The 13,570-nt window shown below is 38.5% G+C and overlaps 1 long non-coding RNA gene across 4 annotated transcripts in view; it reads right to left on the reverse strand.

Annotated features, from left to right (window-relative positions):
- LOC123386035 overlaps positions 1-13,570 on the reverse strand; it is a 141,081-nt gene that overhangs the window by 19,300 nt on the left and 108,211 nt on the right. For all 4 annotated transcript variants that reach the window (XR_006599489.1, XR_006599490.1, XR_006599488.1 and 1 more), the window contains one exon: positions 3,198-3,283. This is a non-coding gene — a long non-coding RNA (uncharacterized LOC123386035). The remainder of the gene's footprint in view (positions 1-3,197; positions 3,284-13,570) is intronic.

A 13,570-nucleotide genomic window follows, 5' to 3' on the forward strand; every position in this document is an offset into this window, starting at 1 on the left:
CCTTCCAGAAAACTGCCCAAGGGAAATCAGGGAACAGGCCTTCAGGTAATTGCCTATTGCCTATTTAAACTTTTCTTTTTCTGTGGCAGTTGTTTTTAATAGAATTCTCTTATTTTTTAATAGAATTCTGTGACTTTGGGAAGTGCCAGCAGGGGCTCATATTCTTTCACATTAACAATATGGGAAGCAGTAAAAAGAAGTGGGCAGCGGTTATAAGTTTAGTGACCATAAGCTAATCCAGGCAAAGTTTTGGAGGACAATGGGATTTCTACAGGTTTATCAAGTGCATGAAAGCTTCAAGGGCTAGTAGTGCCAATGCCACCCTACCCTTCCAGCCCAGAGTGAATGTCACCTAATTCCCATGGCATCTGTTTGTTTAACACATTGTTACTTATCATCACTGCTATTAATGAGATATTTGAATGTGTATGCTTTGCCTCCTAATCTAACAATGATAATCCTAATACTGACCATTTAATGAATATATACTGTGTGCCAAGCAGTGTACTATATATTTTATTCTCTAGACAGTTGTTCAAAGCAAGAACTTTGACCTGTTTCAGTTATCTGTTTCAGATGCATAACAAACCACCCCAAAACTCAGTTACTTGTTATTTCTCACAGTTCTGAGGGTTGGTTGGGCAATTTGTCTGCTGGTCTTGTGGGGGTCACTCAGGTAGGTGCAGTCACTTCACAGCTTGACAGCAAAATAGTCTCATTTGCATGTACTGAAATTGGTATTGGCTGTCAGTTTAGGAAGCTCAGTTTCCCTCTACATGGCCCCACTTCTCCAGTGAGCTAGACTGGATTTCTTCACAGCATGGTACTCTGAAGGTTCCAAGACCACAAAAGTAGAAGCTGCATAGTCTATTAAGACCAAGGCTCCAGAACTCACACAACATCACATCTACCATGTGGCCAGTACAGATTCAAGGAGACATAAATAGTTTCTATCTCATAGGAAAAGCAGCAACTTCACTTGCAAAGGCACGTGGCTGACACAGAGAGGTGTGATTCATTGGGAGCCATCATTATAATGATCTACCATATTATCAGACAAATCTTCCCTCTGCAACTTTCCATATGTGTGACTGTGAACAATCTGTTTAACCTGAGCCTCAGTTTCCTCATCTATAAATGAATTATCTTGGGGTTTTCATTTTAAAAAGTACATAAAATATTTTGCTTAGTGTCTACTATATAGTAAGCAGATGGTTGTTAAGTGGAAGAAATGTGTGTGTGTGTATGACTTCTAGTCTGAACACATAGCACCATGAACTATGTATGGATATCTCAATTTTATAGACATGATACCTGAGCCCCAGGTGGGAGAGAGGAGTCTGTCTTGCTGTAGTTAGTTTTTGAAGTCACACAACAAAGTAAATAGTGGAGCCAACACCCAAACAAATGATTTTCTGATTCTGAAACCTGTGTTCTTTCTACCATACTATGTAGGTTCTCATTAGCAGAAGAGAGTCTTTCTCACAATTGCATCTTATCTACCTAGGATAGGGGCTGCCATACTAGCTTCCCAAGAAATGAATGTCAACTGAAGAATCAAGGGAACCTGAAAAACTGATATTGACTTCTAAGTTAAATATTTACATAATATTTTAAATTGATCCCCAAATATTCTAATTGATGTTCCCTAGAATATTAGGGCTTGGTAAAGCCATGCTTCCTACCATAGAGGAGTTGTCAAGCTCCCTCAGAACCAGAGAGGAAGGGCTCCCAGAACCCAGAGGCATCCATGGAGAACACTTGGTGATTCTGATACTTGCCTACAAATAACAATCATGTGTGAGCATTTAAAAATCTCTTGCTCAGGCCAGTTGAACAAGAATCTCTGAGGGGTGGGACCAAGACTTCTAGATGGGTAAACTTCTCTCAGGAGCCAATGAAGCAATGTCATCTAGATCCCCGGAACCTTTGAAACAATTAGGAGGCCAGCCCAACAAAGACAGATTTAAGTTTTCAGTTTCATTGTCCACCCAAAGATATGAGTTGGAAACAACATGTGGTCTTAGAGTGAGAACCACAGAAAGCTGCCCCATTGAATTTATTTCCAGGAGTCATACAGAGAATCAAATAGGAATGAGGTACCATACCTCATATGTGGTGGTGGGTAGTAGGTGCTAGAAATATGCCAGCTACAGTATGCTAATAAGAGATGTCCCTGATCTTGAAAGAGAAAAGGAACCTCAAGTTGTCTGCTTCCAAAAAAATACTTGAGTCTCAGACAAAAGGGAAAATTGCCCTGGGTCCTGAGCTCAGGCTGTGGACAGGAAAGACTTATCAAACATGATACTGACTTCACTGAGTCTTTCAAGGTATATGATGATGCTTTATATCAAGTAAACTGAAGGTTTACATGATCCATTCAAAGAAAAAGCATTTACTGAATCTCATTTTTGCTGTTCTATGAAGACCCATGTTCTTTGCCTTTTTATTTCCCATAGCATTTGATACATAGAAGATTCTCACTATTATTTTTTGCTGATGCTTTGAGAGACAATTGCTTTCACCCATAGCATTTTGAGTTCTTTCTCCATGATTCTTAACTTACTCTGACTGGATCAAAGTCATTTGAGTACTTGCCTAACTCCCAACCTACTCCCACTCTTCCCATTACCAAATAAAGCATGTCGACGGCAGGGCCTATGTCTTTTTCATCTCATAAGCCTCCAACATAACTGGCAAGGTAACAGGTACACAGGAAGCACTTAGAGAATATTTGCTGTCTGTTTTTTTGCCTACTGAAAGTGTTCATAAAAGTAATTCTTTTGGAAAAAACACCAGAATATAAGTAGAGATTCAGGAGCAGAAGGTGAATAAAACATAAATTTCTCAGATGTACATAGTAGGGTCTTTTGTATACTGAGGTATTTGTTACCAACATGCAACAAGGCAAGTAGCTAAAAAGAGAATTTATTTCTTTGGGAATTCTACTGAACTTTAATAATCAAAATCACAAGTTATGACTGTTTTTGATTTTCCATTTAGGTAAATTTTGTCTCTCTTCCTAATCTGCCATATCTTCAGGAGCCAGAATATTCCTCATGATACATATTTATATTTGACATGTAGAATATATTAAACAGTATTTGATTAAGGAAGGAGACACATGTGACAGTCTAGAAAACCTTGTTTCTCTTATTTTGCATAAATAAATTACAACAATATCAGAATGTTGATACCTTAGGACAGGGTTCTAGACTTCAACAGTCTGTTGAAGACTCCAAGGAGGAAGACTGGAAACATGCATATTCATGGATCTTCAGCTCTATTGAAAAAAAGAATTAGGGGCGCCTGGGTGGCGCAGAATTAGGGGCGCCTGGCTGAGCGTCCGACTTCAGCCAGGTCACGATCTCGCAGTCCGTGAGTTCGAGCCCCGCGTCGGGCTCTGGGCTGATGGCTCAGAGCCTGGAGCCTGTTTCCGATTCTGTGTCTCCCTCTCTCTCTGACCCTCCCCCGTTCATGCTCTGTCTCTCTCTGTCCCAAAAAATAAATAAAAACGTTGGAAAAAAAATTAAAAAAAAAAAAGAATTAATAGTAGTTTTTAAACCTAAATTAGTCCACATTTATTCATTCTAAAACTAAGGTCTTTGAAAATTATCAGAATTTACTCATCAACACTGATGCTATTCTTCACATAAAATCATTATGACATCATTCACTCAATGACTGCGGAAATAGCTTAGTTGAATTATTTTCCCTATTTCATTTAAGTGGGGGAAGCTGTACACACACCATTTCTGTTTATTGTATGCGCAAAGCATAATAGTTTAGCAATCTTAAAAACCGTGAAATAAAAGCATATTTTCAAGAGTGAATGTCTTTTTCTAAGAATTTTTTAAATCCCCCTGTGATAATCCATACTAAAAATAGAGCTCAACACCACTATCTTAAAAGGACAAAAGCTCAATATAAAGAATAGATTCACTTTAATACCAACATGACTTTACAAATGTCATTCCTTTTACCTCAACTGTTTCTCAGCCATTCTCTGCCTTCAAGTCCCAGAGTAAATGCCATTTTTTGTTAAATATTATCTGACATTTACTCTCTACTCAAAAATAATTCATTGTTTCTTTGATAATCCTATATCATGTTTTATATGCTTTTAATAAGGAACTTCACTAATTAATTTATCCATTTTTTCAACAAGCATAAAGGGGCTCACTATTCATCATTCTTGGCATCAGGAATACGGAAAGAAGCATGATGCTAGCTCCTGCAATGGTGTTGTAATTGTTTTTCTGTTTCTCTCTCCCATGCCATAGGTTCTCCGAGGTATGAAGTGTTTGTTTAATGAGCTGAGCAAGTCTAGAGCAGCAGGTGGCAAAAAGCCCCCAGTATTGTGAAGCCCTTAGCTATGCCAATAAGGCCTCCACCTTCTCTTGTTGAGCTTCTTTTTCTCCTTCTGCTTTAAAGTCAACATTTCCCTTCCTCCTTCAACTCCTCTTGCAACCATTCCTGCTATACTTTCATCTACCATGCATAAAATTGAGCCCACTGTTTTCTTTACCCAAACATCCACCATCTTCTCAGTCTCCCAAGACAGAAACCCAAGAGTCATCATCAACTTACCTCTTTTCCTGACCTTCCACATGTACAACACAACTAAAAACCTAAAAAGCTTTTGATGGCTTTTCATTACCTTCCGAATAAGGTGCTGAGAGATCTAAGTCTCTCTCTTACAGCATATAAGACTCTTTGTGAGTTGGCCTCGCTTTTGCTGAGCTCTCTAAACTCACTCCTACTCATTCCATCTACTCAAGAACACACACTAAGGGGAACAAAGGTGTCCTTAGGAAAACATGAATGTGAAACAGAGAATGCTAAACTTTTCTCACATGTCATATATAATGCTGCTTAGGGAACTAATATAAAGAATAAAAACTTTATCAAGTTCTGTCCAAGGGAGAGTGATTCTGTTCCTCTTAGACATGGATATTCCAATAACTGTAACAGAACAAGGAAAATTTTAAATCACAAATTAAGTTGGGGCATCTTCTGAAAACTTTGCTCCCTCCCATTGCACTCACCTCTTATGTAGAATGTTTTTATGATTTCCAGATCCAAATTCATGAAATTTGAAAACTAGAGGAAATACCAAAATGATCTAATCCAATCTCCTCACTTCACAGATGGGAAAACTCAAGCCCAGAATATTAAGAGATTTGTCCAAGCTCACATGACTAGTAAATATCCATTCCTTTTCTTCCTCCCAACAAAAATAAAATGCATTTTTTCTGAGGCACAAACTCATTCATATGCCAAAGCCTCTGTTCCAATGTGGTTTCATCTCTAAGATTCACTTCTTATTTTGCATTTTCAATTAGACACAAGGTGAAATGTCTCTTTATGGAAATCTTGACTTACTTTTACCTGTCGCTGTGGGTGTATTAAAGTATATGAAGTTATAAAAAGATATGAAATGTGAATATAATCTAGTTTAATTATTTCCATCCTCCAAAGACTATGATTGCAGTTAGATGTCAGTGAAATCTCCAGTGGTTGAACTTCATGCCTAGAAAAATAGTGAGCAGAAAGAAAGGCTGGAGAAAAGGCAGCTGATGAAGAGTACCAAAAAAGAACATCTATCTCCACCAAAAGAACATGTACCCATGAAGGAAAACCTGCAGGTTCGTATAGCATCAGTGAGTCAAAGATGATGACAATATCTGGCAAAGTGAAACCAAGCCAAGTTCAGTCAATTTATAGATCACTGAGCTACCTTTTAAGTGAAAAAGCACTAGAAACATTTTTATTTGATAACTTACTTGTACTTCCTGTCTGTTCCTTTCCATTAGCCAGGGGCTAAATCTGAGACAAACTAACTGCTGAGGTACAATTCTTTGAACAGGCTAGAGTCAGAAGCCCTCTCTAATTTGTAGGATGATCAGTGGGCATCAATATAATAATCTGCACCTGAGTTTTAAACATCTGTGTTTATATTCATCATTTTTTTATGCTATTAAATTTTGACCCCTGACTCTTCCATGCTACACAAATGGAAGATAAGATTTCCCAAAACTCTGAACAAGCCCATACTACAGGCAGTACCTTTTGCATCTCAGACTGCTAGGATGTTGGGTTTGAACTGGAAAGGAAAATAAGGCTTTTGCCTTATTTCCCCTGGTCAAACATTGTTAACCCTGACAAATATCGTTTACCCTGACCAAACAATTCTGCCAGTCAAACATTTCTTAGGTATCAACTTCAATGTCAACTTCAATGTCTTTTCTAGTTTCTGCTTCCTATGATATTTTCCTTTCCCTATGCTGCATGTCTATTCTTTCTTCTCTTTTAATTGGATCTTCTGCCCTTAAGAATTTTTCCACAAATGCACATGCACATACACTTACCACTATCCTCACCCCCCTGTACAAGGCACAGGCATAGAAAGATGACTTTATATGCCATCTCATATATGCCTTATCTGCTACAAGTCTCTACTCAGAGCACTGTCCCCATGTCCTGACCAGGAAGAAACTTGGCATGTAGATCTATGTCCAAAGTATACAGGTGGGAAAGGGGAGATGTGTACTTAGCTATTATCTGAGCTCCAAACTTTGGAAGGAGCCTCATCTGTGAGAACTTTATTACTAACTCAAGGAAGCAACTGGATGAGGTAAAAGAGGGAATTTAGCTACATGATTTGAAACTCATATGCATACCCACAATTGCCCTATCACCTCCTCTATCATCACCAAGGCAAAATTATAGTACTTTCATATCTCCCTTCCATGTCCCTCCTTTTAAATTATTTGTTGATTGACTATTTTGACTACTTTTTCAAGTCTTCTCTCCCTGTTTACTTGAGCCATTTCATGTGTATAAAAAATGTTGATGGGGCGCCTGGGTGGCTCAGTCAGTTAAGCATCCAACTTTGGCTCAGGTCATGATCTCGCAGTTCCTGAGTCTGAGCCTTGCGTGGGGCTCTGTGCTGACAGCTCAGAGGCTGGAACCTGCTTCAGATTCTGTGTCTCCCTCTCTCTCTGTCCCTCTGCTGCTTGTGCTCTCTCTCTCTCTCTCTCTATCTCTCTCAAAAATAAGTAAACATTTTTTTTTAATGTTGAATGGTTGGCAATAAGCAGCACGACTTTCCTGGATCATGTACTTTTTTATGGATGATCTTGGCAAACAGAATTCCAGATTGTTTCAGTATCTTTCCTTGGTACCAACATGACACAGTTCCTCTAGGTTGGAACTAGGTTGGAACAGGGTCTCAATTCTGTTACTGTGACCTAAACCCATTATGAGGTATCAGGAAATGGAAGATTGAAGATAAAAAATCCTAATCCCACCAAGGTTTCAATTCTCCTGAAAGGCCTCAACATTCCAGATATCCAAGGTGTTTTTCTAAATTCACTTTTTATTCTGAAGAATTTTAGAAACTAAAACAATGGCAGTTTATACTAAGACCCTATTATTTGATCCACCTTTAACAGAAACTCCTTAGACTTATAATTGACCACAGAATAAAAGAATATTTGCTTTTATTAAATATATAATACATATATTTTTTAAATTTTTTTACATTTATTTATTTTTGAGAGACAGAGAGAGAAAGAGCACAAGTGGGGGAGGGGCAGAGAGAGAGGGAGACACAGAATCTGAAGCAGGCTCCAGGCTCTGAGCTGTCAGCACAGAGCCCGATGCGGGGCTGGAACCCATAAACCATGAGATCATGACCTGATCAGAAGTCAGGCACTTAACCAACTGAGCAACCCAGGTCCCCAATATATAATCCATATCTTAATAAAAAAGAAAGATAACTATGTTTTTGATTGCTCATTTCTGAAACAAGGAAAATAGTATAGAGGGTTGTTGTGAATGTTAAATAAAATAATATATTTAAAGTACTAGTGCTTAGCATTGGGCCTGGCATATAAAATGTACTCTAAATATCATGTATCATTACTGGGCCATAGAACCTAATAGTATTTGTTGTCTATCCATACCACAAATAAGATTTTAATGATTTATGCCTAAAGCTCAGAATGGACACATTGATGACTTTTCACTGGGTATCAAAATAGCTAGGTGATTGACCTAATTTTTCATTTTCAATGAGTTGATGTGGCATTATGTAGATCCAACCTAAGTGGACCATTAATTCCAAAATAACTGAAGGATGAGCCCACACACTTGACCTGCTTTCAGCCTCCCTGTTGAGAGTGACAGCAGAAAGTTTAGATTTGAGTCCATTTGACAGTTAGGCACTCATAAATATTAAAAACTGCAACGCAATCACACTATCATTTCTCAGCTTGTGAGTCTGTGGGATTATTAGCTCTGCTCTCAGTGATACAGAAGTTGCTTGGAAATTAAAAGGCTACAAAGTCCCTCATTCTAATGAGGTTCAGATCCTCTACATTATACAATGCTATAACTTATTTCATAGAGATGCTTTATAAGGAGAATTAATTCTATAATAAGAGCTCTGTGAAGCAAAAACTACTAATTAGCATTAATTAATGAAAATGTTAAAGGTTGGCATAGCACAAATTATACTCTCAATGATACCAAAAAAACTTATATGACTCCAGCAAGACAGTCACCCTCCATCCTTCCCTCCATTCCTTCCTTCCTTCTGTAGCTCCCTCTTTTCCACTCTCCTTTCCTCCCTCTCTCTATAATATGCCAAAAAAAGATCAAGCTAAATGTGCAGAGGAAATAGGTTTCATATTGCTTATCAAGTCTGATCAATTAGGAATGTCTTCCTGGAGTGTTAAATTGGAAAGGATTGTGGGGTTGAATAAAGGTCCATCAAGAAAGAACTCTATGTTTTATTAGTGATACATGACATGAGAGAGGAAACTGAAAACACTCTGATGTCTAATTGCTGCACTGAATTGGATAATCTCTATGTATTTTCCAACTAAAAAACTCTATCAGCCATTCTTTTAAGAGCCTCTAAAATTGAGAAACCCTGCCTCACACCATGCCTCCAGAAGCACTTTAAATTTGATGTATACTCAAGTGCCACCAAAAAGATTTCAAGGTAGTACTAACAAAATTACCCCTGGAGATACCTAAAGTAGAAGGATGGCTTACTGAAAATTGGACTTTTTTCTATGCTGTAGTGAGAAGAGATGCTGAAAAATCTCCTTGAAAATTCTTAAGAGGATAATTCACCTCTGAGCCATAAAACTTACCTCCACCCTCCCATCTTCAGAAATAGTGAAGGTGGGTAGAACTGGAACCTCTCTTGGAAACTGGATGGATGGCTTTATTGTCAAGAAAAAGGATGTAAGATCTTACAGGGGTTGAGAAGGAAAAATTGTCCAACAACTGGAGGACAGATCCATATAACAGGTATTTCAAGCCCTTGAAGGAATGGCTAATTAGATTATCTGTGATTCAGTGTGTCTGGGGTTGTGAGGGACTTGGAGGGACATATGGATGGGAATGGAAGAGCTTAAGCTCTAAAAGCAAAAACTCTGGGATGATCCAGGATAAACCCGGGTATTCTTAGGTAAGCTTAACCATTCTCCCTCCATCTTCCCTCTCACCAGGATGACCATCTTCTCTCCAAGGAGCTGGTGATAGGATTTGGCTGGTAGAAATCAGCACTCTGTAGGGCTCATTAATAACTATAGTGTGTAAGCATCACAGGAACCAAATCCCTGATTTATCCTGATTGGATACAAAATTCAGACCCATACCTCAAGTGAACTGTGTAAACTTCCAAGAGTGGACACAAAAGAGAAATACACATCTTATTGGAAAATAAATAAATAAATAAATAAATAAATAAATAAGAGCTATGACCATTTGTCCCTAGAGTTTTTGGAATCATTCCTAAGGGTTACACTAGAACCATAATTTAGAACTTAGAATCATAATTTAGAGATAGATCCTGGCACATTTTACATTACCATTTCAACAGTTACTATGGAATTAGCATCCACGTCTTCTCCCCACCATCAAGACACTATTTGTCAGATCTTTCTGTATCAGTCTAAGTCCTATTCAGCATATGTTAAGGTATTACATTCAGGACTGTTGTATGGAAGTTCAAAGGAAAGTACAGAGCTCAGTGCTGAAAAATTAGTTTTTATCAGTTGAAAAAAGTCTAATAGAAGACATTAAATCTGAAAAGCAAATGTGAAAAACAGAAGAGACAGGGCTTCATGTGACACAGCAGATATGTAGATATTCATAAGTGAGAAGTAGAAAAACTGTACAGAAAATGGTAACAGGATTCAGTACAGGCCCCCCCCAAATATGACACCTTGGCATATTGAATATTTCAAGGTGAAGGAATTTGAGAAACAGAAAGCACCTGAAAGATTTTCTGACGTTCCTATGAAGCAGGTTATAAGATCCTCATGTGAGAGGTGCCTTTCCTATATTCAGAGGAAAAGAGCAACCTTATCTCTGAAGACAGAGGGATGTCAAAAGGAATTTAGATGCACGGGCCTCAAAAGTTTTCTCCAGTTTACTACTCTTAGCTCATAGCCTTTTTGGTCCTATCACATTTTCTATAACTCTCCAAGGTTCACAAGGCCCAGCAAAAAAAAACAAAAACAAAAACAAAAAACAAACAAAAAAAACAAAACAATCAGGCTTCACTGCTTCTTTGGCTTATCATTTCCTTATGGAGGGAGACTCACATGTCACATAAAAGTTACATTAAATAAATTTGTATGCTTTTCTCTTAATATGTTCTTTGTTAACAGGGCCCCAGTGAGAACTTAAAAAGGTAGAATAAAAGGTATTTTTCCTCTCCTGCAATGGCAACCATGCTCGGTGTAAGGGAGAGAGCACTGACATCTGAGAGGCGGTTTAACCCAGTGTAAAGAGCTTCTCTTTTTTTTATTCAATTCTGGATTCAGAGTTCCCAGGGCCTATTTGTCAGGGTAGTGATATTGTCTGAGTAGATTTAAGAAAAAGTTGTCAAAAAGCATTTCGGTTTCAATTCAATTCAACAAATATTTACTAAGTCTCCATGCTTTATGTGCATCCTTAAAGACTTTAGTGGAGAAAAGTAAAAGATACCAACAAAGAAATTGGATGATTTTAATTTTTTTTTTATTTTAGAGAGAGAGAGCATGAGTGGGGGAGAGGAGCAGAGGGGCAGAGGGAGAAAGAGGGGGAATTTTAAGCAGGTTCTATACTCAGTGCAGAACCTGATGTGGGTCTCAATCCCACAACCCTAGGATCAAGACCTGTGCTGAAATCAAGAATTGGATGTTCAACCAACTGAGCCCCTCAGGCACCCCAGGAATTGGATGACTTTAAAAGAGAACTATTGATTTCTATCTGTACTGCAAACCAATTTACTATGATGACATCAACTTCTTTGCTCTCTCATAGTATCTGATCTACAAAGATGATCATCTCTTTTTGCCCAATGTTTGCATTTAAAGTAAATCAACCTTTTGTCTTACCAGTCTCTCACTAGTTTCTGACTCCTACACCACTCACTCCTCTCCCATTCACCACCCCCCATTCATCCCTCTGCCTTTCTTTTTCTCCTACAATCCTTGAATTGATAGCCTTTATTAACAATGACAAATGTTTTCAGCAAATCCCATCTCGCTTCCTTCTTCCTTTCCTCCTGTTGTTGGCACCTCCACCTGTCTTTACTCCATCCCCCTCTCTTAGTATTGTCACCAGCTTCTATCAAAGCTTGTACTTAGGATGAATCTGGTCAGCTCTCTCATTTAAATCTTCTTTTCATTCATAAAGCTTAATATGCTGATTCTTCCAAGGGTATTTGCATTTTTACAGGTGGCAAAATCTTAAATAGAAAGGAATAAAGCTGTCATGGTAAATTTTCAACCACTGGAAAACTAATGGAGGGAGCCATTGAGATACCAAAGGAATCTTCCCAAGCACCCTGAAAAACACTTCTATCTTCAATTCCATAATACAGAACACTTCCCAGTTTTCTAAGAGGTACCTGCTGGGATTTCTTGGCTCGGATTTGGATCCTTAGTCTGTAATTTTCCTGGGGTGGTGTTCTCTCATCAGAACTAGAGCTGCTGGTGCCCTGAGTCTGAGTAGCAATAATTCTCCTGGAACATTCAAAAACTTTAGTGCCTAGATGCCTTGGAAATGAAGGAGTTAATACTCTTAAGTGCCCATCAAGACAAAGTTAATGGGTCTTAACAGAAACCTGAGCAGGAGACCAACCACCTGCATTCAGAATGACCACTTTTCTAAGGAATCCTGGGTGGTCCGCCTAAGCAGGTTCCCCCAGGCCCTGGGGGGCCAGTGGCTCTGAGAAGAATCCAGTTCAATAATGAGCAAAAGAATGATTAATAGTCCTTCCTCCCCTCAGTTTCAGATGGGGTGGGCAGCAGGGTCCCGGAAGAAAAGCAAACAGCTGGATATTACATTGCAGTGTGGACAGAAATCACTTATGTGTTAGATTCAATATCATTCCAGTGATTGAGGATTGGAATCAAAGCTCTCACGCTTGACTTACCATGGCAAAGATCAAGGTGCTGTGCCATTTTTATTAAATTTTTATTCATTTGTTCATTTATCATTAAAGACCTTTTAAAATTCAGAGGCATCATCTTCTCTATTATCTAAAAAGGTAGAGTAACTATTTTGTAACACATTTACACTTTTAAAGAAAAAGAAAATTTCATGTGTGGGCCTTCTTATTGGATGTAAATATTCTATGTATACATACACGTGTATGCATATATAAAATATATTGTTCATAAAATACTAATGAAATTCATACTTGGCATAGGGGTTTGGAATGGTACAAAGTGTAACTACACTGTGGGCTCTGTGGGAGGTACTGCGGAGGTGGAGAGAGATGGAGGCTTGATGAGTGAGACTCACATCATTTCTCTAGTTCCTCCTTCAGTGCCCTCCCATGAATCAAGGTTGCTTGTGACATTACAGATGCAGTTTAAAGAATCATAACAAAAATTAGGCAAGAAACAAAATTGATATTCCTGAGTAAAATTTAAACTGGAAATAAAATTTAAACATATGGGTAACTCTCAATATATACAGAATGCACACGTGTGTGTATGTCTGTACTGGTTATCTGCACATTTATGGGCACACATACACACAACAGATATGTGTAGGAGCCAATCTACTATTAAAAGAGATAGAATTCCTGGGTTCAGACCTGGCTTTGATGCTAATTAGCTAATGAAGTAATTGGGCAATTCATGTCAACTCTAAATCTCCATTTAGTCATCAGTAAAATGAGGGAGTTAGATATCTTCATGGCCCTTTACAACTTTAAGATTTCTAAACATTTGTGTACAGAAGGTCATTATTAAGCAATCACAAGAAACCCTTCTCCTTTGTTCTGATTCCTAATGCCACCCCTGCATACACAGCTATGAAGGAACATCCTGGACACTGTGGTTAGTGGAGACCATGCGGCTGTGTAGAGAAGATGCAGGAATGCAGTGAGTAGACAGGAGCCACCCACAGGAGAGTTGAAGAAGCTCCAGGACCACTATGATAAAGTGCAGGCTATGTCCTTCCGGAGAGTCCCTTTGGGGCACATGGTGGGTGGGTGGGGGAAGCACAGTCTTTCTCCTTGACTCAATAATCGTGGTTGAAATCATAG

Source organism: Felis catus, chromosome B3, assembly GCF_018350175.1.
Source record: "Felis catus isolate Fca126 chromosome B3, F.catus_Fca126_mat1.0, whole genome shotgun sequence".
NCBI lineage: Eukaryota > Metazoa > Chordata > Mammalia > Carnivora > Felidae > Felis > Felis catus.